The 24193-nt window shown below is 34.1% G+C and overlaps 2 pseudogenes; one reads left to right on the forward strand and one right to left on the reverse strand.

Moving 5' to 3' along the window:
- The first annotated feature begins 14995 nt into the window (after positions 1-14995).
- On the forward strand, positions 14996-16904 carry LOC120129738 (annotated as a pseudogene).
- A 1771-nt stretch (positions 16905-18675) lies between these two features.
- Positions 18676-23814, reverse strand: LOC120129815 (annotated as a pseudogene).
- Between the last annotated feature and the right edge of the window lie 379 nt (positions 23815-24193).

Consider the following 24193-nt stretch of genomic DNA (forward strand, 5'->3'; position numbering starts at 1 on the left):
GAGCCGCTCACTATGGATATACAATCATCACCTTCGAATATAGCACCGGTTGAATTGATGATCATAGAGTTTGCAAATTTATTTAGAAGAGTGCATGCAAGCTTGATTTAACTACTGTTTTACCAGTTCTGATGACAGTTCTTAATGTGTATGTTTTGGGTTTCAGTCACATGGATTCCATCAGTGTTGGGGCTGTTTCCAGGAGCGATCACGAAAAGGTTGAAGACTTTTTCTTTGACACATTTGCTAAATGAAAGATGCATTTGTTGAGAATTTTCAATCCGCAGCCGTGCTACTCTCAGATTGCTGCATTGGCTAAAGGTTACTGCCTGTGAAAGCACAGTTTTGTTTAATATAGTTCATATGCATACGGTGTAATGATCGGGATTCAGATTTTTCTTCCACATCATTGCATGTTTCCACCCTTAGATGGAAAATCCTTGAAGGTTTTGTGTGTTCAAAGGGAATACAATTTTTTTTTATGTAAACGAATGCAGGTGAAGTTCGAAGTTCGAGTCTTATTAAGTCCGGCGGTGCAGGATACATACACAAGGGATTCTAAATCAAGGAGAAAGGATGTGAACTTACAGTTGGTGCTTCACTGCAAGGCTGAAAAACGACGGAAGAATCAATGTAAGACGCTTTATCGATAAAAAATTATAATAACTTGAAATTTCGATAGAAATTAAAGTGACATACGAGGGCGGTGTTAATTTTACAGGAATTTAGCCACCATGTTCTGCCATTTCCATTGATGATGCCTACACCTTCTACCCTTAAGTTCTGAAGATTATCGAAGTAAAACCATCGGCTTGTGTAATCTGAGTGATGGACAGTGGCTTTAATTTTTCCGAAGATCTATCATCAGTTCATTTTATGTATGTATGTATGTATGTCTGTGTGGGAGATTTAAGGTAGGTATGCATGCATGGATGAATAATGACCATGCATGCCATTGCTAGAACAAACCTTGAATATACGAGGAGAATTGCATGGTCCAGAGAATTCAACTGGCATAAGATGATAAATCTTGTTCTTAGGGACCACCATAATAGCTCCTTGATACGACTTACAAGCAATTTCCCAAGCTTCCTTAAATGCCTAAACAAAATGAAAAATGTTAGAATGCCAATCAATAAAATGCTTAAACAAAAAATTTAATTAATTTGTGCTTAAATCCCTCAAAATTATTGTTAAATCAGGCCTCTCAATTTTTAAACTTTTTTAATTAAACCCTCACATTTTTAAAAAGGTTTTATTAATTTTTAAAAAATTGAATAAATCTCCAAAAATAAATTATCAAACCTCGTAAATCATACAGTCACGATTTGGACATGAAAAATAAAACCAAACATTATCAAGATTAGGTCAAGACACGTTGGGACATAGGGTTGTTTTTTTAGGTAAACTACACATTTAATACTTGAACTATCAGTTTTGGTCTATTTTAGTATTTAAACTTTCAATTTTTCTAAAATTGTATCTAACGTTTAGTTTTTATTTCACTTTAGTATCTGTCGTTAAAAATTTAACACATTTAGTATTTAAACTATCAATTTTGATCTATTTTAGTACATAAACTTTCAATTTTTCTAAAATTGTATCTAACGTTTAGTTTTCATTTCACTTTAGTATCCGTCGTTAAAAATTTAACACATTTAATATTTAAACTATCAATTTTGATCTATTTTAATACATAAACTTTCAATTTTTTCAAAATTTAACATATTTAAAAAAAGTTTACAATGATAGTATTCCTTAACAAGGTACCTTAGAATCATCACTTCCATTAGCCTTAGCTCAGAAATTATCGACATCGACAACAGTCGGACCGACCGGCGAAGGCGCATCATCGAGCCTCAACCGACTTCCATCATCACACTTGAACCCAAACAAACTTTCCGACATCAGATTAAGCTCATTTCGTTCGTCCGAGATGTCAAAATACAGAGGCTGCCATAAACATACGCCCGACGAAAATCAAACCGAAACCGGTGCTCCCCTCAAAAACAAGGTCCGGACGACAAAGAGATCAAGAGAAAAATGAAAAGTGGGAGACGATGGGGTTTCAACAACATTCTCATCCTACGACTTCTAAGAACAGAGACAGAAGGCAAAAAGCATCCTAGGATTCATATTGCAATAAAAGGGGCTCTGAATCGAACATGTTCCGCCATGAAAGTGAATTATGTTTACAGTTTTATATATATGTAAATATGGATTATGGGGGAGATGAAGATGGAGACAAAAGTGGGAGGTTTGTAGTTAGAAGTTTTGCTTTGTGCTTGTTTACCAACATAACATTAACGCCCTTGGTCAATACTCATACTTGTGCACCTCAAAACGTGTATGGAGTTTCACTTCGTTAGCTTCAAATAGGCTAATTTACATCCCAGATCTCTAAACTTAGCTTTAACTTCCATTTAGATCACAAATCACTAAATTATAATATTATTTAATTTCTATTATTAATAAATTAAGTCATTTACACTAATATCATTAAATGTCAATTACGTATTCATTGCCTAAACTATCAATTTTAGTACTTAACTTTTATTTTTCAAAATCATATTTAATGTTTAGTTTTTGTTTCATTTTAATACCCATGTTAAAAACTTAACGTTAAGCTTTGAAAAAATATCGACAGTTTAGGATCTAAAATGGAGCAAAACTGATAGTTGAGGTATTAAAAACATTGAGTTTTTAACGGTTGGTACTAAAATGAAACAAAAACTAAATGTCAGGTATGATTTTGAAAAAAATGAAAGTTTAAGTACTAAAACAGACTAAAACTAATAGTTTAAGTACTATATTTGTAGTTTACCCTATCGTTAAATTAATTCTAGCAGGAAAAACTGAATTAACGCTTTATCACGATATATTTTTACATAAAATCATCGAATAATGTTTGATTGACGATTTATATAATTTTTATTAGAATTTATAGAAAATATAATTCCTTTTCCTTTGAATTTATTAAATAAAAATATTTGAGAAAATTATTATAAATTTATTTAAATTACCAATTAAACATTTTTTATCATGTGAAAAATATGTTAAATAAAAGTGTATTTCAATATTTATATTAGAATGATATAACGGTGTTAGTATAACAAGTTAATAACTTAATTTTTTAATAATAAAAATAATATAATATAATTTGATTAAATTAAAATTTTACGATCTAAATTAAAAAAATTCAAATTTAATGATTTAAAATGTAAATTACCCGTTCAAATGCATGCATATTTTGTCCTATCACCCCAAATGTTTCATCTAGATTCAAATCAATCAACTCTCTTTTTAAGAAGGCATAATGTCAAAATTAACCCTCGATATTTATTAAAATGGTCAATTTAGTCTTTATTTTTAAAGTATTTTGACCCAAACGTTTTATTTTAAGATAAAAAGGTCCCTCAGTGCATGAAAAATATTAGTTAATAAACAGTTAACACTCTAACATAGGGACATTTTACCCTAAAAAAATATTGGTTTTGGGGGGAAAAATACTTCAGAAAAAAAAGAATAATGATCAAAGTGACTATTCAACCAAACATTATAGGTCCTTTGTCCTAAAATGAAACGTCGAGGGTCAAAATACTCCAAAAAATGAATAGGGGCCAAAATAACAATTTTGATAATCATTAGAGGGTAATTTTGACATTATGCCTTTTAAGAAAGTGGTAATTTTGATGTGTAGGTCCCTGTAATCTTGTTTTGTGATAAATGGGGGGGGGAGAAATTACCAGAAATTAAACTTAATTTTAATATAATTAAAATTAAAACGAGATTATTTTTTTCAGTATACCACATACTCCATTAATTTATTATCTTGGAAATCTAAAAAAAAAAGAAAAAAAAAGTTAACTGACGTTATTAATAGATTTTAATGGCACATAACATATTTTTTTAACTAAAATAAACCTATGGTTTTTTTCAATTAATGCTTGGAGCTCGTTTATCAACTCGTTCATTTATGTTTATGAACAAACTTCTTTAATGGCTCGCTTATAAGTTCGTATATAAGCTCATTAACTTTTTATTTTTTTACATTTTAAATATTAATGGATGTAAGGACTAAATTGAACACATGGTAAATTTGGAGTTTAAGCAATTATGGCGTAGGTTTATCATTTTTTTAGCCTGCAAATGAGCATGTTCATGAATGCTAAATAGACATGTTCGCGAACATATAATGTGATGTACCGATTTTTGAGTTAGTAATTTTAGGCTAACTCGAGAGGACTTTGGGTAAGTCCAATAGCTTTGTAGGAAGTCTTAGACCAAGTATGAGATGGGTTGGGCTTGAGTTGAGCCAAATTAGAGATAAAATGGTGCTTTTGAATTGAGCATAGGAAGGGAATGACTAAGAGAGCAATTTACCTCAAAAATATTTCAAAGATTGATTTCGCTCACGGTTGGGTAAGGTCGCGACAGGGGAAAAGAAGGGAAAAATGAGTAACTTTCTCATATCTCTTTTTCCTCCCCTTTTGTCTTCTTTCTTATTCAAACTTTCACTCTTTTTCTTTGTGATTTGAACAAAGGTGGAGACTTTGTTAGTGTTCATCCCTAATCCAAAATTCTATAGGCAAGTTCAAAAATCTCCATCCTTTAAGCTTTCATTTAAGCTCCCTATCTTGAGATTTGACCATGGTGGCCAAGTGGTAAGGGGTTAGGAGGGTTTTGTGTTCTAGTGCTTGGGAGTGATCTTAGATCGTTTCTAAACCTTATGGATTATGTTTTTATCTTTCCTAAACCCTTAGATGAGTTAATGACCCGTTTCATTAATTGTTCTAGTGAGAAAAGTGGGTAAAAGCTCCAAGAGGAAAGGAAAAGAAAATGTGGTGCTTGGGTGCGCCTTAAGTTAATTCTCCATATTCTTGTAACAAGGTAACACACTTCTAACCCTTCCTTAATGCTTATAGAGCAACATATGTAGTATTGATGCTTATATGAGTGCATGAGGCATTTGGGGTGCATATGAGTTCATAGCATAAAAATGGGATTTTAATGTTGTTCATGCATAAAGTAATGACCTTTCACAACCCTTTAACTCTACATAATCCTTCAACACTAATTGAGGGTCATGGGAATGTCTTAAGAGTGATTTGAGAGGTTTTACATGAGTGAAACAAGGTTTTTTGGATTTAGAGTATGGGTAATGTATGAACAATACCAATATTATTCGTTTAGAAAGGACAATTAGAAGGGCTAATGTGAGAGGAGTATCAATACATGCTCAAGGGGTATCAGTATTGTTCAAGGAGTATAAATACTCAAGAGCCTAGTATCGATACTCGGGGGTTTGTTCGAATTCCAGTGAGCTATTTTGGTGTCAGAACCCAGGTAAACACTGATACCAGGGGGAAGGGTATCAATACCCATGGTGGGAGTATTGATACTCGTATAATTTTTCAAACATCAAATAGAATTTTGGTATCGGTACTCGGGATAGTACCAATACCACTACAAATGAGTATCGATACCCTTAGGGTATCGATACTAAGGGCTATGTCAAATTATAATCGGTTATTATCGATACTCGGGGAAGTATTGATACCCTAAGAGAAAAAGTGACGATACCCAAGATTGAGTATTAATACCTGTTGAGTTAATCGATTGACGAATATGGCCAAGAGGGGGGTAAATTGGCAATTAAAATTTTGGTGGAAGCTCTTGCAGAAAATTGAAAGAAATTTGCACAGCGATTTAGAGTGGTTCGACTTTCTCAACCAAAGTCTACGTCCACTACCTTAGCTATCCACACTAAGGATTTTCCACAAATTCACTAATTTGTCTTTCTTTTGAGGACAAAGAGTAACCTTACAAACCCTCAAGAATTATACCCCAAATTCTTGAGAACACTCTCTCCCAAAGAGAACAATACAAATTTGCAAACTTACAAGGAAATCCTCACAAGGTAGATTGTTTGCACAATTCTAGAACAAAGAAAAGAACACTCAAGAATGAATACAATTGAGCACAATAAATGTTCTTGAAATCAAAATGAATATTGAATGAAAGATAGGCTTGAAATGCTCAAACTTGAGGTTTGATGCTTTCTCTTTGATTCTCTCTTGATTCTAGTTGCTTGATGTTTATTGTTATTGATCAATGGCTTATAAGCTTGCTTAAATACACCTTGAATCACTTCTGAACGTTGGGGATCATTAATGAAGTTTTTTGGAGCCGTTTAAGTGTGAAAACAATTAATATTTCTTCTTGGAGCGTGGGGGGAATCGGTACCCCTAATGGGGAATCGGTTCCCTAGGTGTAAAATTCAAATATTTCGACCGTTGAATAGTGGGGGGAATCGGTACCCCTGTGGGGAATCGGTTCCCTCTGAGCATACTGGAATTCTCGGAGCCAAACCATTCAGGGGGAATCGGTATCCCCTTGGGGGGGAATCGGTTCCCTCTGAGCAATCTGGAATTTTTGGCTTTGAAATGGTTCGAAATATTTTGTAAAATCGTTTTGAAATTATTTTAAGATTAAAACTTAATTTTACACTTGAGTAAGGATTTAAAATTAACTTTGAAATACTTTGAGTAATATTTTGATATTCGATTTAATATATCGAATATGCTTAAAAAATCTTTTTCAAAATTAAAATTCGTTTAATTTAATTTGTTATATCGAAACATCAAAATATTTTCAACAATCTCCCCCTTTTTGATATAACAAAACATTTTAAGATTTTCTAATTTCAAAATGAATTTTGATTTTGAAAAATACTACTCCCCCTTACTTTAACACTACTCCTCTTCAAAAACTCCCCTTTTAATTTAATAACATTTCTCCCCCTTTTTGTTAAATCAAAAAGATTTGTAAAAGAATTTAAACAAGGTTTTGAAATCATTTAACCAATTGATTATATATATAGTTTAAGCTGCTAAGATCACAATATAGAGAAACGTTAGCCATTAGTTTCATAATCAATATTCATAAACAATGTGACATGGCAAAATTGGTCATATATCTAACATGATGTAAATGATGCAATAATGAAGAAATTTAACCACATCAAATATATAAGTTCAAACATCTATAATCTATCAAATAAGTTCAAATATCCAACAATAAAAAGAAAACAATTCAAAAACATTCAAAATGTTTAAAGAATAAGCTTTAAGTTCAAAGTACTAAAGCAAAACACAGAATCAAGCATCCGTATGAGGATCGGGAGGAGGAAAACGAGCTCGCATAGCGGCCATTTCATGAGTGAGTTCATTAATACGAGCGTTGGTTGCTTCATTGTTTGCACGCATCTCCCAAAGAATTTCCAATTGTTGAGCTCCCATTGTAGATAAATGGGATTCTATGGAAGAGAAACGAGAATCCATGGAAGCATACCGGAAATCGAATGTCTCCATAAAGGATTGAAAATATGGAGGCACTTGTTCTTCGAGCTGCACTTGTTCTTCGTGTTGAGCTTGTTCCTCGTGTTGTTCCGGCTCATCGTCGGCTTCGTCAATATCTTGCATTAATTGCTCAAGTTCGGGATCGTCGTCATATGCTGGAGGAGCTCGTGAAGAACTAGCTCCCGGAGTATCTTTAGAAGATCGAACCCATTCATCGGTGTCCTTATTCTTTATCCATCCCACTCTCGTTAAGGAAAGAAGATTAATTTGTTTCTTGAGAGGAAAGACGGCATCTAGACCTACTCTAAGCCCGGCTTTAGAAAATAGATTACTTAGAATGCAACCATAAACTAGAGAGGAACAAAGTTTCTTATTTGGCACTAAGTTTACGGTTTCAACGATTTCAGCAAAAATAATCTCAGGAAGATTTATTTTAATACTGTTTTGGAAATAATGTAACCACCAAAGATCTAAAGCACGAGGAGTAGAGTAACGACCTCCGGATGGTCGAAACCACCAAGAAATCATTAGATGAAGAAAACGATCATGAAGATCTAAGACACTCGCACTATCCCTTCTTTTATACCGAGAACCTAAAAGTTGTTTTTCATTTGATATACCATCATTATCTAATCCTAATTCATTAGCTATGTAAGCCGAGTCAAGATGGATGAATTGTCCTAGGAGATAGGAACGAACTGCTATGGTTTTGGTTTGAGCTCGGTTTTTAACACACATGGCATTAGAATAGAATATGCGAACAAGTTGATGGTAAACTATAGGTTCAAGGTCACAAAGTTTATCAAATTTCCACTCTTGTAAAAGAGGAAGATATCTAAAATTGATATCTACCATAGCTTGACAAGAAGGGATACGTTCTTCTCTAATTTTATAAGAGTCAAAAGATTGATAATACCAAAAACGATGATTTCTAGGACCAGGATGATTGAAGCACGAGTTTTGGATAGTCATATTAGGATCAATGGGATTAGGATTAGGAATTGGAATTTCAGGAATAGGAGGAGGATTTGGAGGTGGATTTGGTTGACGGTTTGAGCGACTAGATGATGACCTAGCACGTTTAGGATTGGACATTGTTTAGGAAATCGGAATAGAATGAATAACCTGCAATTTAGAAAACACTTGTATGCAATTCAATCAATCCCAAAACTCAATTGAGTCCTCAAAATTTCAAGGTTCTCTAAACCAATCCTAATGGGCAAAGTTTTTGAAAACTATTGAAAAATAAGGTTTTGAAAAATAATATATGTATAGTTTTCATAACAACAACATAATTCAATCAAAACACAATAATTTGAAAAATAATTTTTTTTTTATTTCGAAAATTTCAAAAATTTTGGAAAATTCTTGTGTTTTTGATGAAATTAGTTGTAATATCTAGTTTCTAATCACTAAACAATCAATGCCCAATCACTATTTCTATCTAGAACTAATTAAAACTAGTCCTATGTTCAAAATCAATGAAATAGAGAATTTAGAAAAATTTACCTTGAAAGATGAGATTGAGTGGATTTTGATGTTGTTTGCACGATTTTAATGATGCTAACAGGTTTAGAAGATGATATTTGAAGAGAATTTCGATTAAAAACGTTGTTTTGAGGCAAAGTGGAGATTTGAGAGAGTAGAGGGGAGAAACGGCGTGAAGAGAGGATTTGAGGCAAAAACAAGGGTTCTGCCCGATAAAACCATAACCCCAAGGGGTTATCGATTCCCCTAGGGGGAATCGGTTCCCCTTCAAGGGGTATCGATTCCCTATGCCTTATAATTTAAAAATCTATATTTTAAACACTAAAAATGCTAAATTAATCTTCTCTAGTGGTATTGGCAACTCATATATCAAAAATTAATTATGTTCAATCAATCAAATTAATCCTTAAACTACATTTGAACATAAAGTTAATTTTTCATCAAAAATCATAAACTCCCCCTAACTAATAGCAATGAATGTAATCAGAAATTACTATTATAAGCATTTTTCATTTAGTCTTAAAAGTGCTAAAATTATTTTAAATACTGAGTGAAGATAGGTCAGTTAAACCTAATTCTCTCCTAAGTGTCCAAAAGCGTTCCTTAACTAAAGGTTTTGTAAAGATATCCGCTAATTGATGCAAAGTATCAACAAATTCTAGAACTACATCTTCCTTAGTGACATGGTCTCTAATAAAGTGATGTCTTATTTCAATGTGCTTAGTTCTAGAATGTTGGATGGGATTTTTAGTGAGACAAATAGCACTAGTATTGTCACACTTGATAGGAATGATACCTACTTCAATTCCATAATCAAAAAGTTGTTATTTCATCCATAAAACTTGTGCACAACAACTACCAGCTGAAATGTATTCGGCTTCAGTGGTAGATAATACAACACAATTTTGTTTCTTTGAAAACCAAGAAATCAGCATATTTCCAAGGAATTGACAAGTACCGGAGGTGCTTTTCCTATCTAATTTGCATCCTCCATAATCCGTATCAGAAAAGGCATGCAAGCTAAAGCTAGAATCTCTAGGATACCAAAGTCCTAAACTAGGAGTGTCCTTAAGGTATCTAAATATTCTCTTAACAGCTAGTAAATGTGATTCCTTAGGGCATGATTAAAATCTAGCACATAAGCAAACACTAAACATAATGTCTGATCTACTTGCAGTTAGATAAAGTAGAGATCCAATCATTGACCTATATAATTTAACATCTACACATTTACCTCCTTCATCCAAGTCAAGCTTTGTAGAAGAGCTCATTGGAGTGTCATGAGGTTTCCCATTTTCCAGTCCAAACTTCTTGAGCATATCTTTGACGTACTTAGCTTGATTGATGAAGATGCCATCTTTTCTTTGCTTGATTTGGAGTCCCAAGAAAAATGAGAGCTCCCCCATCATGCTCATTTCGAATTCGCTTTGCATTAGCTTAGAAAATTCTTGGCAAAGAACATCATTAGTAGAACCAAATATTATATCATCAACATAAATTTGAACTACTAATAAATCTTTACCTTTATGCTTTAAAAACAATGTAGTGTCAACCTTCCCTTTTGAAAAACCTTTTTCAATTAAAAAATTTGACAGTCTTTCATACCAAGCTCTAGGAGCTTGTTTTAAACCATAAAGTGCTTTTGTCAATTTAAGAACATGATTCGAAAATTTTGAATCTTCAAAACTTGGAGGTTGTTCCACATACACTTCTTCTTTTATAAAACCATTTAAAAATGCACTTTTAACATCCATTTGATATAGTTTAAATTCATGAAAACATGAAAATGCTAATAACATTCTAATTGCTTCCATCCTAGCTACGGGAGCGTATGTTTCATCATAGTCTATGCCCTCTTCTTGAGTATACCCTTGAGCAACAAGTCTAGCCTTGTTTCTCACTATATTACCACTCTCATCAAGCTTATTCATAAATACACATCTAGTACCTACAGTAGATTTATTACTAGGCCTTTCAACTAATGTCCATACTTTACTTCTCTCAAATTGATTTAATTCTTCTTACATAGCCATAATCCAATGTTCATCTTTTAATGCTTCTTTAATATTCATAGGCTCTATGCATGAAATAAATGCAACATAATTACAAATATTTCTAAGAGAAGATCGAGTTGTTACCCCTTTGGATGGATCACCTATAATCTCACCATCCTTGACATAGTTATACTCTCTTGGATAAGATACTTCCCTTTCTTCAATTGTTGGATTCTCAAGAGGATCATGAGTTACCTCATCTTTTGTTTCTTCCTTTGATGATGGTTCTTCAACGTCATGTCTAACTTCATTTGTATTTATAATACCTACATCATCATTCACATAAGAATCCTTCCTCGGAAGGGGATTATCATCAAAAACAACTTGTATAGACTCTTCTACAACTAAAGTTCTTTTATTAAATACTCGATAAGCTTTAGAATTTAAGGAATAACCCAGAAAAATTCCTTCATCACTTTTAGCATCAAATTTTCCAAGGTTTTCTTTATCGTTGTTCAAAACAAAACATTTACATCCAAAAGGATGAAAATAGCTAATGTTAGGTTTTTTATTTTTGAAAATTTCATATGGAGTTTTCTTTAAAATTGGCCTAATCATTACTTGATTTAGAACATAACAAGCGGTATTTGTGGCTTCCGCCCAAAAATATTTTGGCAAATTATTTTCACAAAACATGGTTCTAGCCATTTCTTCTAAAGTTCGATATTTCCTCTCAACAACTCCATTTTGTTAAGGGGTTCTAGGTGCTGAAAAATTTTGGCTAATACCATTAGAATTACAAAACTCAATAAATCCAAGATTTTCAAATTCAGTGCCATGATCACTCCTAACACTAGTTATAGAGTAACATTTTTCATTTTGGATTATTTTTGAAAATGTGATGAAATGTTCTAATGCTTCATCTTTAATACTTAAAAATAGAACCCAAGTATATCTAGAATAGTCATCTACCAAGACAAATGCATATTGTTTTTCACCCAAGCTAGTAGTCCTAGTTGGCCCAAAAAGATCTATATAGATCAATTGTAATACTCTACTAGTTGATACGTCATTAATGGATTTAAAAGAAACTCGTTTTTGTTTTCCTTTAGCATAAGCATCACAGATTTTATCATTATCAAATTTTAGTTTAGGTAGCCCTCGAACCAATTCTCCTTGAACTAACCGTTGCAAAACATTCATGCTAGCATGTCCTAGTCTCCTATGCCATAACCAACTATCATGCTCATCCTTTGCAACTAGGCATAAATTAGTCATTTCTATAGAGTCTAAATGGACCATGTATATGTTTCCTATTCTATGACCAACAATCATAATCCTATTAGATGCAATGTCAACGACTTTACAACCATTAGTTTCAAATATGACATTGAATCCCTTATCACATAATTGACTAATACTCAAGAGATTATTCTTTAATCCATTCACATATAAAACATTCTTAATTTGTATGGAAGAGGTATTACCAATAGTACCAATACCTTCAATGTGACCTTTTGAATCATCACCAAAAGTTACTTCTCCTCCATTTTTGGCGTTAAGCTCAATGAACCGGCTTTTGTCTCCGGTCATATGTCTTGAGCATCCACTATCAAGGTACCATGAATTTGGATTTGTTTCACGTGCCTTGTAGCAATGCTCCTTTTCCTACAAACATAGATTAATTTCTAATTTTTTGTACCCAAATTCTTTTGGGTCCATATCCATTAGTTTCCAAAATCCTAGTCCCCTTAGGTATCCATTTGTGTAGGATATCCTTATCTTTAGTAGTAATGAGCTCTTTAGGAACCCATATACTTCTAACGATTTTTCTATTAGAGGTTCTTTTGGGACCTCTATGATTGTAGTTTTTAAAACTTTTTCTAACAAAGTTGGATTTTGAATTTTCTCCATTTTCAAAACGTTTTGCTCCAACTTTATCAAAAGAAGCTTTAAGATCATCAATTTTCTTTTGATTATCATCATTGACCTTTGAAAGTAAATTTTGCAAATCCAAAATTTTCTTTTCAAACTCTTCTAGTTTGATTTGCAAATATTTGATTTTACTTTCAAGATCGTTGTTGGTTTTGGATATGAGTTTATTTTCATTTTTCAATTTTGAAACATCATTTTTATATTTTAAAAACAATTTCTCATAATCCGAAGCCAACCCATTATATTCCTCTAATAGCTCATCATAGGATATATCATCAAAATCAGATGAGTTAGAGGTTACCTTAGAATCTTCCCTGAATGTCATCAAGCACAAGTTTGCTACTTCTTGTTCTTCTTCATCGGAACCTTCTTAATCGCTCCATGTAGCCACATGAGCCTTGTGCTTATTCTTTGATTGACCCTTTCTCTTCAATTGTGGGCAATCATATTTGACATGCCTCGACTTTTTGCATTCATAGTAAATGATCGGGTCCTTCTCTTTTGGTTCATTTTTTAGGCTTTCATTTCGTTTGAATTTTCTCCCTCGGTAAGGTCTCATCATTTTTCTGAACCGTTTGGCAAACAATGTCATTTCCTCATCATCGTCATCTTCATCCGAATCACTCTCATCTTTTGTGGATTTGAGAACATTGGGGGGAATCGGTTCCCTCTGAGCATACTGGAATTCTAGGAGCCAAACAATTCAGGGGGAATCGGTACCCCCTTGGGGGGGAATCGGTTCCCTCTGAGCAATCTGGAATTTTTGGCTTTGAAATGGTTCGAAATATTTTGTAAAATCGTTTTGAAATTATTTTAAGATTAAAACTTAATTTTACACTTGAGTAAGGATTTAAAATGAACTTTGAAATACTTTGAGTAATATTTTGATATTCGATTTAATATATCGAATATGCTAAAAAAATCTTTTTCAAAATTAAAATTGTTTTAATTTAATTTGTTATATCGAAACATCAAAATGTTTTCAACAGTACCTTCGTGAAATGTTAGGTTGTAAGCTTTGTCTACTTTAGAGAGCCGAAAAGGGTTAATACAAGTGGGGACTTTTTAATAAGCTTATAAGTGAAAACCTTAATAATTGTGTAAAAACATAAGATCTTAATGAGGTAAGATTCTATAAGACTTATGCCTTTATTTGATGCTCAAGAAACAATGAGGACACCGAAGTCACTTTAAATGACAATTGTTTGGTAGAGTAAACATTATCATGATATATCCAATCCAGTGCATGAGCACTAAATTTCTAATTGGACATTGTGTTGATGATATGTGACCCAGACACGTCCCAAGTACTCTAGAGAAGTAGACTGGCCTGAAAAGGTATCGATGTTGTGTGACCCGGACCTAGCCTACGATAATAGGGAGATGTTGATGTTGTGTGACCTAGATCTCACCTAAGGTTCTTGTAGTAAGCAAATAGGGGTGTGAGTTTCGTGATGCTAAGTGACCCCGAACTACACCATGGTGCTTACTTTTATTATTGTGATGAATGTATTCAAATGTTCATAGCTATATTTGTCACATGCTTATATGTTGAATGCATATAGTATAGTAGAGTTATTTGTGTGACATTGAGCTTGTAAGCTCAGCGTATAGAATGTGTTTTCGTATGCGGGTTCTTAGGTGCCAGTTCGTGGAGTTCATCGTTGGATTTTAGGATTTTCAGACTTGATCTTTTATTAGAGTATGTCTCGAGTATTGTAGTGAGCATCTACTGTCATAAACCCTTATGTAATATCAAGTCACAAATTATATTTTGAACTTATGTATTTTGGAGACTATTGTTAGGAGTTTTTTTTTTTGGGTAAAGAAAATCATAAACAACTTTGTTTAGTTCTTTTCGTAGTCGTATTCATGATAAAATATATATTATTTATATTGAGAATAAGAATCGTTGGCTTTCTTAATTTTTCTGTCAATTATTTATCCAAATTATTCCGAATTATCACTAGATATGTTATCTGACACAGAAGATTTAAGATTCTTGTAGTTGTTGTAGGGATGTAAATGAGTTGATAATTTGAGTTTAAAATTGTCGAGTTTGAATCGAATTTGAAATAAAAAATTGAAGCTCGATCCGAACCGAACCCAAACTTCAAGTTCATGGAAATTTTATATTATATATTATATATATATTTGAAAATAACATATATGTTAATATTATTAGTAATATAATTTAAAAAATCTAAATTTTTAATACTCGCAAAGCATAGAACTACATTGATGGTTGCTGCTACCTATGGCAGTGTTGATGTTATTAAGCTTATGTTGACTCACTCTGCGGCTGTCAACTTACGTGTGGCACGGACAAAAGTACTGCCCTTCACTGTGCTGCCTCTGGCGGATCTCTTCATGCAACCGATGTTGTTAATTTACTTTTATCGGCTGGTGAATTACTATGATACCATTGGCCATCGACCTCCTGATGTTATTGTAATGCATCCAAAGCTCCAAAGCATGAGAGGTGCTCTGGAAGAACTTCTTTCAGGATGTGTTTCTGATGACCCTTTTGGCAAGACGAATTTACAGATATCCGTTGATAATTCGGCTTCTGGCTCGCTGACCCTTTCTTCATCACCGGAAAATGGATCATCACCCTCTGCTTCGAGTCTAGCATATTCACTGATGGCTTCAAAGTTCATTGATATACCTGTTAACACTGCAACCGAGAGGAAAGAGTACCCTCTTGATCCATCTCTACCTGATATCAAGAACAGCATTTACACAACTGATGAGTTCCGCTTGTTTTCATTCAAGATTCGTCCTTGCTCGAGAGCATACTCCCATGATTGGACAGAGTGTCCATTCGTTCATCCGGGAGAGAGAATGCACGGAGAAGGGACCCTCGTAAGTACCACTACAGCTGTGTGCCTTGCCCTGATTTCAGAAAAGGGGCTTGTAGACGTGGGGATATGTGTGAATATGCTCATGGAAGTTTTCGAATGTTGGCTACATCCAACACAATACCGCACTTGGATGTGCAAGGATGGCACGAGTTGCAATAGGCGGGTATGCTTTTTTGCCCACACAGCTGAAGAACTGCACCCGCTGTATGTCTCAGCTGGCTCAGCTGTTGGCTCTCCGCGCTCAGCTGCATTGCTGCTAGTGTCATGATAATGGCTGCTGTTATGAGCCTTTTACCTGGTTCACCCTCGTTGGTATCTGCCATACCCCCTTCACCATTTAATCAACCCATGTCTAACATCTGCAAATGGCCTTTCACATCCTCGGCAGCGTGGTCTCAACCAAATGTTCCAACACTCCATCTCTCCGGTAGAAACTTTCAATCAAGTCGCCTGAGATCCTCCCTTAGTGCCCGAGACATGCCAATTGAGGACTTTGACACGTGGCCAGAATTTGATACCCAAGAACAGAATCTAAATTATTTATCCGGCTTTTCCGTGTCTCATAACAGTCTGGTGTCTGTGAGTCGTTCTGGACTGTCTAGAACATTAACTCCTTCAAACCTCGAAGAGCTATTTTCAGTGGAAATCTCTTCATCTCCTTGATATGCTGATCAGCCAGTTGCTTCTTCTATATTTTCCCCAACTCATAAATCAGCTCTCTGTAATCAATTTCAACAGCAACAGAGCAAGTTGTCTCCTATTAATACTAGTGTTTTCACACACAAAAATGTCGAGCATCCACCGTTGCAGGCTTCTTTTGGTGTTGGTTCTCCTGGAAAAATGTCACCGAGACGTACTGAGCCGATCTCCCCCATGGCTGCTCGTCTTTCTGCATATGCTCAGCTCGAGAAGCATCGACAGCAGCTAGGCTGCCTTGACTCTAGGGAACTTGGTTCCAACAATCCTGCTTCTATTGTCGGATCTCCTGAGAATTCTTGGTCCAAGTAGGGTTCACCTAATGCAAAGTTGAACTGGTCAGTTAGTGAAAACGAAATGGGTCAATTACATAGATCATTGTCACTTGAGTTTTGTAACAGTATTAAGGAGGCCTACTTATTACTCGAGATGATGAAAGAGAAGCCGGTAGTTCCCTTCGCACATGGTGCAACATTCGGTGAGGTTTCTAATGATTTAATTCCCAGATTTATTCTGTTATAGGAGCATGGTTTGAGCAAATGCAGCTTGATCAACTTGTTGTGTAGTGTGTGTGTATATATATATATATAAAAAAAAGATAACACCGGGAAGTTGACTTGTCGTGAAGGTCGATGAACTTAGTGCAGCACAAAGAGTAGGAGGAAATTTTCCCGGGAATTTTATTCAAGATTCTTTTTAACAATTTATTGTTACAGCTGCAGCAGATTTCCTGCAAAAACAAGGCGTAGGAAGCCTCGACCAGGGCTAATATTAAGCGCACTCGAGAGTCCGTTGTTTAGGGTTCTGTACCATTTTGATGTCTCATGTTACTTCAATACTTATTTTCCTTGGATCAGTGAAGAAAGAACACTGAAGAATAGCCAAGGTGAATGTTATTTGATTTATAAGTTATGCAATTTACTAGAAGATGCAGTCTATGGATTCATATTAGTTAATGCATGTATGAACTGAATTTCAGGCATAGTTCTGAATTTCGTATTTCAGAAATTGTGTGAATCGATTGAATTTCGGGTATAGTTCTGAATCGAAAAGGAAGAAATGTTCTAAGGATTTTGATGATGGTGGTGGATTGGTCTTCAATGGAAGATAGGGTGAGACAAGAAATGGTATCGACGGCGATCTGTAGGTAGGGATGGCAATGGGTCGGGTCGGGTTTTTGGGCCATCTGACCCGAGAAGAAAGGGTCTTCCACCCGTGACCCGACCCGACCAGACAAAATTAAGGTTTCACCCGAACCGACCCGAATATATGACTTAGAAACCCGACCCGACCCAAAATTAAAAAAAAATTATTCAATAAAAACGGTGACTTAATTGAAAAAAATTATATATAGAGAGGTATTATTATAATTATCCCTAAATATATAGGGTAAAATTATATATATTCGGGTCGGGTCGGGTCGGATTTTTTCCATCCTAAACCTGACCCGAACCCAATTTTTTTTTAAAAAAAATCCGGCCCGATCGGATCGGATCAAAACCCGTTGGGTTCGGGTTGAATTATCATCCCTATCTGTAGGGCTATCGCCTTCAATGGTCGGTTAGGACTTAAGGTTTGGTTCAATGCATGATCATATGTATCTTGATCATATTCATGCATAGCCGAGGACCTCAGTATGAATATATATTCGCGGATGATCTGATTGCACCTGTGATAAAGTATATTATCCATTGCGGAGGTGAAGATCTTTGTTAGCGACCTTATTCTTGTAGAAAAAGGTATCTTTATGAGAGAAAGATGATCCTTACCCGTGAAGGACAAGTAATCATCGACCCCCAACAAAGCATACGATACAAGTCAGGTAACATGATCAACAAAGAGCCGAAAATCTTTTACGGAAATAAAATATTTTCTACAACTCTCAAAGTTGTTGATAGTTAGGCTTAATATATTTTTAGGTACTAAATTAATTTTTGAATTGACTTTTAATAGATATTAAAAGTTTTTTTTGCTAAAAACATATATTAATATTTTTTTATTACACTTTTAAATACTATCATTAAAATAAATTGAACTGTTAAGAGACGCTTATCACATTTATATCTTTATATTTCTTTGAAAATAAAATATTATCTAAAAACATTTTAAAAAGATCTAAATGTGACCCATGTCATTTAGCAATTTTTTAACAATAGACATATAAAAATATAATAGAGAAAATATTAGCTACCTGTTTTTAAAATAAAATTCTTTAAATACCAAATGTCATGTCAACTTGAGATATAATTTATATACCTAAAAATTTATTAAGGTTGATAGTTACTATCGACGATTTTATTTATTTTTTATTTATTTTTAGATGCAGAAACCAAAATATAAATAAAATACCAATCATTTAAATTTCTTAAAATCAAGCCAAAATGCAAGATGGGTAATCAAAATTTCCCATCTGGAAAATAAAAATCGTTCAGGGAGTTAATCCCCCTAAAATCTGAATTATTAATGAAATCTAGCCGAAAATAAACTTCTCGAATCGAGCTTTTCATCGCCATCTTTAAACCCTAAACAAGCACAACAAAAGAAGAGTGGCATACCCCAAAATTAAGCACCACCAGATCCGTACTTCTTACCGAAAACAATGAGCTGCAACTTGTCATATCCGGCGAGCACACCGGCACCGGCAATAGCACGAAGGATGTTAGCACCGGCACCTTTAAACAGAGACTTGGCACCCTCATTCTTCAAGATCTGAGAAAATGCATCAAGTGAGCTCTTGTATTTGACGGCTTCGCCAGACGTCATCATCATTCTTCTACGGACAGTGTCGATTGGGTAAGATGCAAGACCGGCACCACTGGTGATGAGCCAACCGAGGGCAAAGCTAGCAAAGAAACTATCCTGTAATCATCAGAGAAAGAGATGGCATGATGTCATTGCAAAAATCAATGAAACAGTAGTAACATTACATAGCTTTAAACATCATACTGACCTGCATATTTCCGGTCAAAAGCACAGGCTTCAGAGAGTCGTACATTCCGAAGTATAGACCACGGTAAACAATGATTCCAACACATGAGATGTTGAAACCACGGTAAAGACCGGCAATACCATCGGATTTCAAGGTCTTCCTGTAGACATCAACAAGACCATTGAATTGCCTCTCTCCTCCCTTCTTTGCAGCCTTTGCATCATTGGCAAGACGGGTTCGAGCGTAATCCAAGGAGTAGACAAAGAGAAGGGAAGAAGCACCGGCTGCACCTCCAGATGCCAAGTTTCCGGCAAACCATTTCCAGTAACCATCTTTGTCTTTCTTAAAGTTGAAAAGCCTCTTGAAGTAGTCCTTGAAAGCAAAGTTCAAGGCCTGTTGCAAAATGGACAAAGAAATAAGCATAAAACATGTAGAATAAATTTAATTGAACAAAGAATTAAACTTATATTTGCTAACCTGAGTGGGGAAATAACGAATAACATTGGCAGTGTTTCCTCTCCACAAAGAACCAAATCCTTCATCCTGGATCGTTCGCTTGAAACAATCACCGATACCCTTGTAGAATTCAGCGAGCCTACCGGTTTTGATCATTTCATCTTGGTTCTGAATCAACAGCTTAACACACTCGATTGGAGCGGCGGCAGTTTTAGATACGGCAGCAGACACTCCACCCATGAGGAAATCAATAGCAAAGCTGGTAATCCTTTCTCAGCAGGGGCTTGAACACAGATAGCAGATGCTGCTGATGGAACCATAGAGAGGTCACTGGTAGCTCCAGAAGCCCGGACAGCAGGATACTGCAGTGCGGCATTGGAGTAATTACCATATGGAACACACCTTTGGGATAGAACAGGCCTGCTGAAAGACCCATCATAGCCTTGAAAATTTTGAGAATGGCCAGAATGAAGGAGCTGACCAGCTACCTTCTGCATGATAGACGGGTGTTGAACCTGATCCATTCTGATGCAAGAAAGCACACAAAGACATGAACGTACATGGAGAATGCAATGAAGTAGAAGTACATGATACTAATTACCAAATGAAGCAAACTCATCTAAAACATAGTGATGGTTCAATCCATCATTAATCATCAACAATGAAACAATATGATCAAGGACAGAAATATAATATAACCAAGATTTCAGCAAAAATCAGGCAGAAGCATAGTGATTCCTAACAAGCATAAGCGAAAGGTACATCTTACTAAACTATAGAATCTTGCAGGAGTGACACACCTCAGAAAGAACAAAGTATCACTATATGTAAAATCAGAGAACAAACTGAAATCCTAAAACAAATCATAGATGCAGGAAAATAAACATCAAATGAATTTTAAACAGAAAGTGTCTAATAAAAACAATGTAACAGACTAAACAATCAACTAAAACGCACTGCATGCATAAAAGTGTCACAATCTTTCACATATATACGTATGGATGCAAGTATGCACGTGTTTCAAACTTTCAGTATGAGGTAACAAATTTCAGCAGATACAATTCAACATTACAAACAAACAAACAAAAATATTGGTTCGTATAACTTAAGCTTGTTAAAAAAATTAAAAGAAAATCAGTGGATCTGAAGAATTCTTTCAACTGCAAAATGAGCGTTGATAAAACCAAACAGATTTTCACACAGCCGATTATAAATCAAAAGCAGTAAATACAAATAGATCTAATGAATCAATCGTAAACATCAGTTCAAACGTAAGCAAAAAAAAAAAAGGAAAATCAGTTCAACGCATTTCACCGTTTCTCCACGGATCAGCAGCAGCAGGAAACAACCAGATCTAATAATAATAACAACGATGAATTTGAAGAAGAACCTCTAACAGCAAAAAATAACAATATAGATCAAAACAGAACAGTGATGAACTAGAACAGATTTAATATTTGTGTGAAACAGTTTACTTGATTTGAAAATTTTTGGAGAGAATTTTTACCTTTTGAAAAGAGCGTGAATGGTTGGCGTGACGAACTGTCAGAGGTCTTAGCGCCTATCTGTCGGCGTAGAGAGAGATTCCCCTGATCTTTTCTGTGGAGAGAAAGTGGGGCCGTATTGCCATTTTATTGGGACTTTAAATATTAAAAAAATTGGAGAGAGAAAGAGAGAGACTGGGGTAAGCAGGGCACGGCGCTCACGTCACACGCGGATACGACGGTTACGAAGCAAGGTGAGACGAGGGGCATGAGTTGAGTTGGGTTGGGTTGAGTTGGGTTGAGTTGGGTTGGATTGGATTGGGTTGAGTTAGATAAGTTTTTTTTCAATCTAAATTTTTATCAAATTTGAGTTTAAAGATAACTTTATCTGACTTGATTATTTAAGATAAAATCTGAATTTAATTTCATCTGATTTGAAATAATTATATTTATAAAAATATTATTTTTAAATAAAAATAGGATCTAATTAAAAATAATAATATATAAAGGGTTATTATTATAATTATCTTTAGATATAAAAGGTAAATTTATATTATTTTTAGTTCGAGTTAGATCGGATATTTTTCACCTTAAATTGGAATCTGACCCGACCCAATTTGAGCCCAAAATTAAAAAAAAACCAACGTAATCAGGTAAGGTCAGAACCCATCGGGTTCAGGTCCCGTGTTCATTCCTAATGGGATATTTTTTTTTGGATAAACTACGTATTTAATCTTCCGTTTATTCTCGTAATTTCGTCTTGGACATCCAACTTTTTTTAAAATCATGCTTAACATTACGTTTTAGTTCTTTTTTATTATCTATCGTTAAGAAAATAACAGTGATACTGATGTGACATTATAAAATAATATTATATCATCATTGAAAAAAATTATCATATCAATAATTTAGTTTATTTTTTAACAATGGATGACAAAAATAAAACAAAAAGTAACTTTATGTATAATTTTTAAAAAAAATAGTTGGGTGATTAAAGTAAAATCACGTGAACATGTAGATAATTAAATATGTATTTTATCCATTGAAGGTTTTGATACTTTAAGAGTAATATTGGTACTTATGTGAGGATATCGATATTAGGAAAAATTTGATACACTTCGAACCTAATTTTAGTACCCATATTCAGAAAGAGTATTGATATCCTAAGGTTGATATTGATAAAATCACGTTAGCAGGAATAGTATCACATGAGATTTGAGTGAAGAGTACTCTATAGATGTTATGGTCGATCAATTACAAACTTGAATTAGAGAACTAGATTAAATGTGTTGATAAAAGGAAATTATAACGTAAGATTAGGGATGGACATGGGAATTGAACCGGATGGGTTCCGAATCGACCCGATCGGGTCGGATTTTTAAAAAAATTAGGTTCGGGTCGGGTTTAGGGTGAAAAATATGCGACCCAATCAGAAAAATATATAATTTTACTTTATATATTTAGGAATAATTACAATAATACCCATCTATATATTATTTTTTTCAATTAAGAAATTATTTTTATTTAATAAAATATTTTATTATTATTTCGGGTTGGATCGGGTTTTTAAGTTATATATCAGGTTGGATGAAAACTTGTTTTGGTTGAGTCGGGTCTCGAGTTGAAGACTTCTTATTCTCGGGTCGGATTGGGTGGACTAAAAACCCGATTCAACCCGACCCACACTCATCCCTAGGTAAGATTTATTAAGATTTATACTTTTTTTCTTTGACATTTCAAAAATGATAAGGATATTTGAGTTAATTGTGTATGACGATGGTGTTACTTGTTAAAGTATTTAAATAGTTCAATTGTTGTGTTGTGGTACTTAAAATGATTGTTGGATGATTTCTAATGTTTATATTAACTTTTTAACTAAAAAAATTAACGTCTCTTTAATAAAATAATAAAAAAAATATGTTTATATTATTAAAGTTTATTTTAATTTTAATTAATATATTAATAAATTATGTAAAGTACATAAATAGTCATTTGATTCTAAGGCGTTGCTTTGTTGAGTCACATAAATATTGAAAGTTACAAAATGGTATATTGACTATAAGGTGCCATTTTGTTGAGTCTCCCGACTGTTACAAATTACAAAATAATCACTCGACTATTCATATATTTCAAACTCATCATTTTTCATTAAAAAATTGGCAACTATCTAAGTTATACATTAACCTGCTCAAATCTAATATCATAATTGTTTGTGTTGTATTTTATGAATTAAACCTCTGTTTGTATTATATTGTCGAGTCAGTATTTAAAATATTATGTGGTAGGACTTATAAATAATGCAAATAATGGTTTTACTTTGTCAAAAGCTGGACGTTCGAGCTGAGTAAATGGGTGAGATTATTTTGGGATTTTTTTTATTTTTTTTATTTTGTTTATTCCTAAATTACCCCTCTTTGAAGCCTATATAAGTGAGGCTTATTTTCATTATTTCTCACTCAATTTACAAAACAACTTTATTCTATTACATGCCTTTCGTTACATAAAGTTTTAAGCTCCCAGCTTCTTTTATTATTTTCAAAGTTTTGATAGTCGATTGCAATCGATTATCTTCCAACCCTTTTCTTATATTCTCCAAACTTCGGAAAAGAGCGATCAACTGAGTTTTAACTTTTTATTTTGGGTGTATGAAATAGGGAGTACTGTGTTAACCTTGGGGCGATCGTTCGTTTTTGCGATTACACCGGTCCGGGCAAATTCACTTCTAAGGCAATGGACTACCACGTCGTAATAACACTTTCATCTTGTTCGTTTTGTTTTATTGTACTTGTCAGTACTAATTTATTTGTTTTTGCAATACTTAATTAATACGATTTAGAATAATTTTATATCTGCTCAACATGTATCTCACTGTGAACAAGTACATTCCTGATCTATCCAAAATCGAGCCCCTAGACGGAACAAATTACCGTTGTTGGTCACAGAGAATGGTTATCTTCTTTGAACAACTAGAAGTTGACTATGTGTT

This window comes from Hibiscus syriacus, unplaced genomic scaffold (assembly GCF_006381635.1).
Source record: "Hibiscus syriacus cultivar Baekdansim isolate YM2019G1 unplaced genomic scaffold, ASM638163v2 tig00110503_pilon, whole genome shotgun sequence".
NCBI classification, from domain to species: domain Eukaryota; kingdom Viridiplantae; phylum Streptophyta; class Magnoliopsida; order Malvales; family Malvaceae; genus Hibiscus; species Hibiscus syriacus.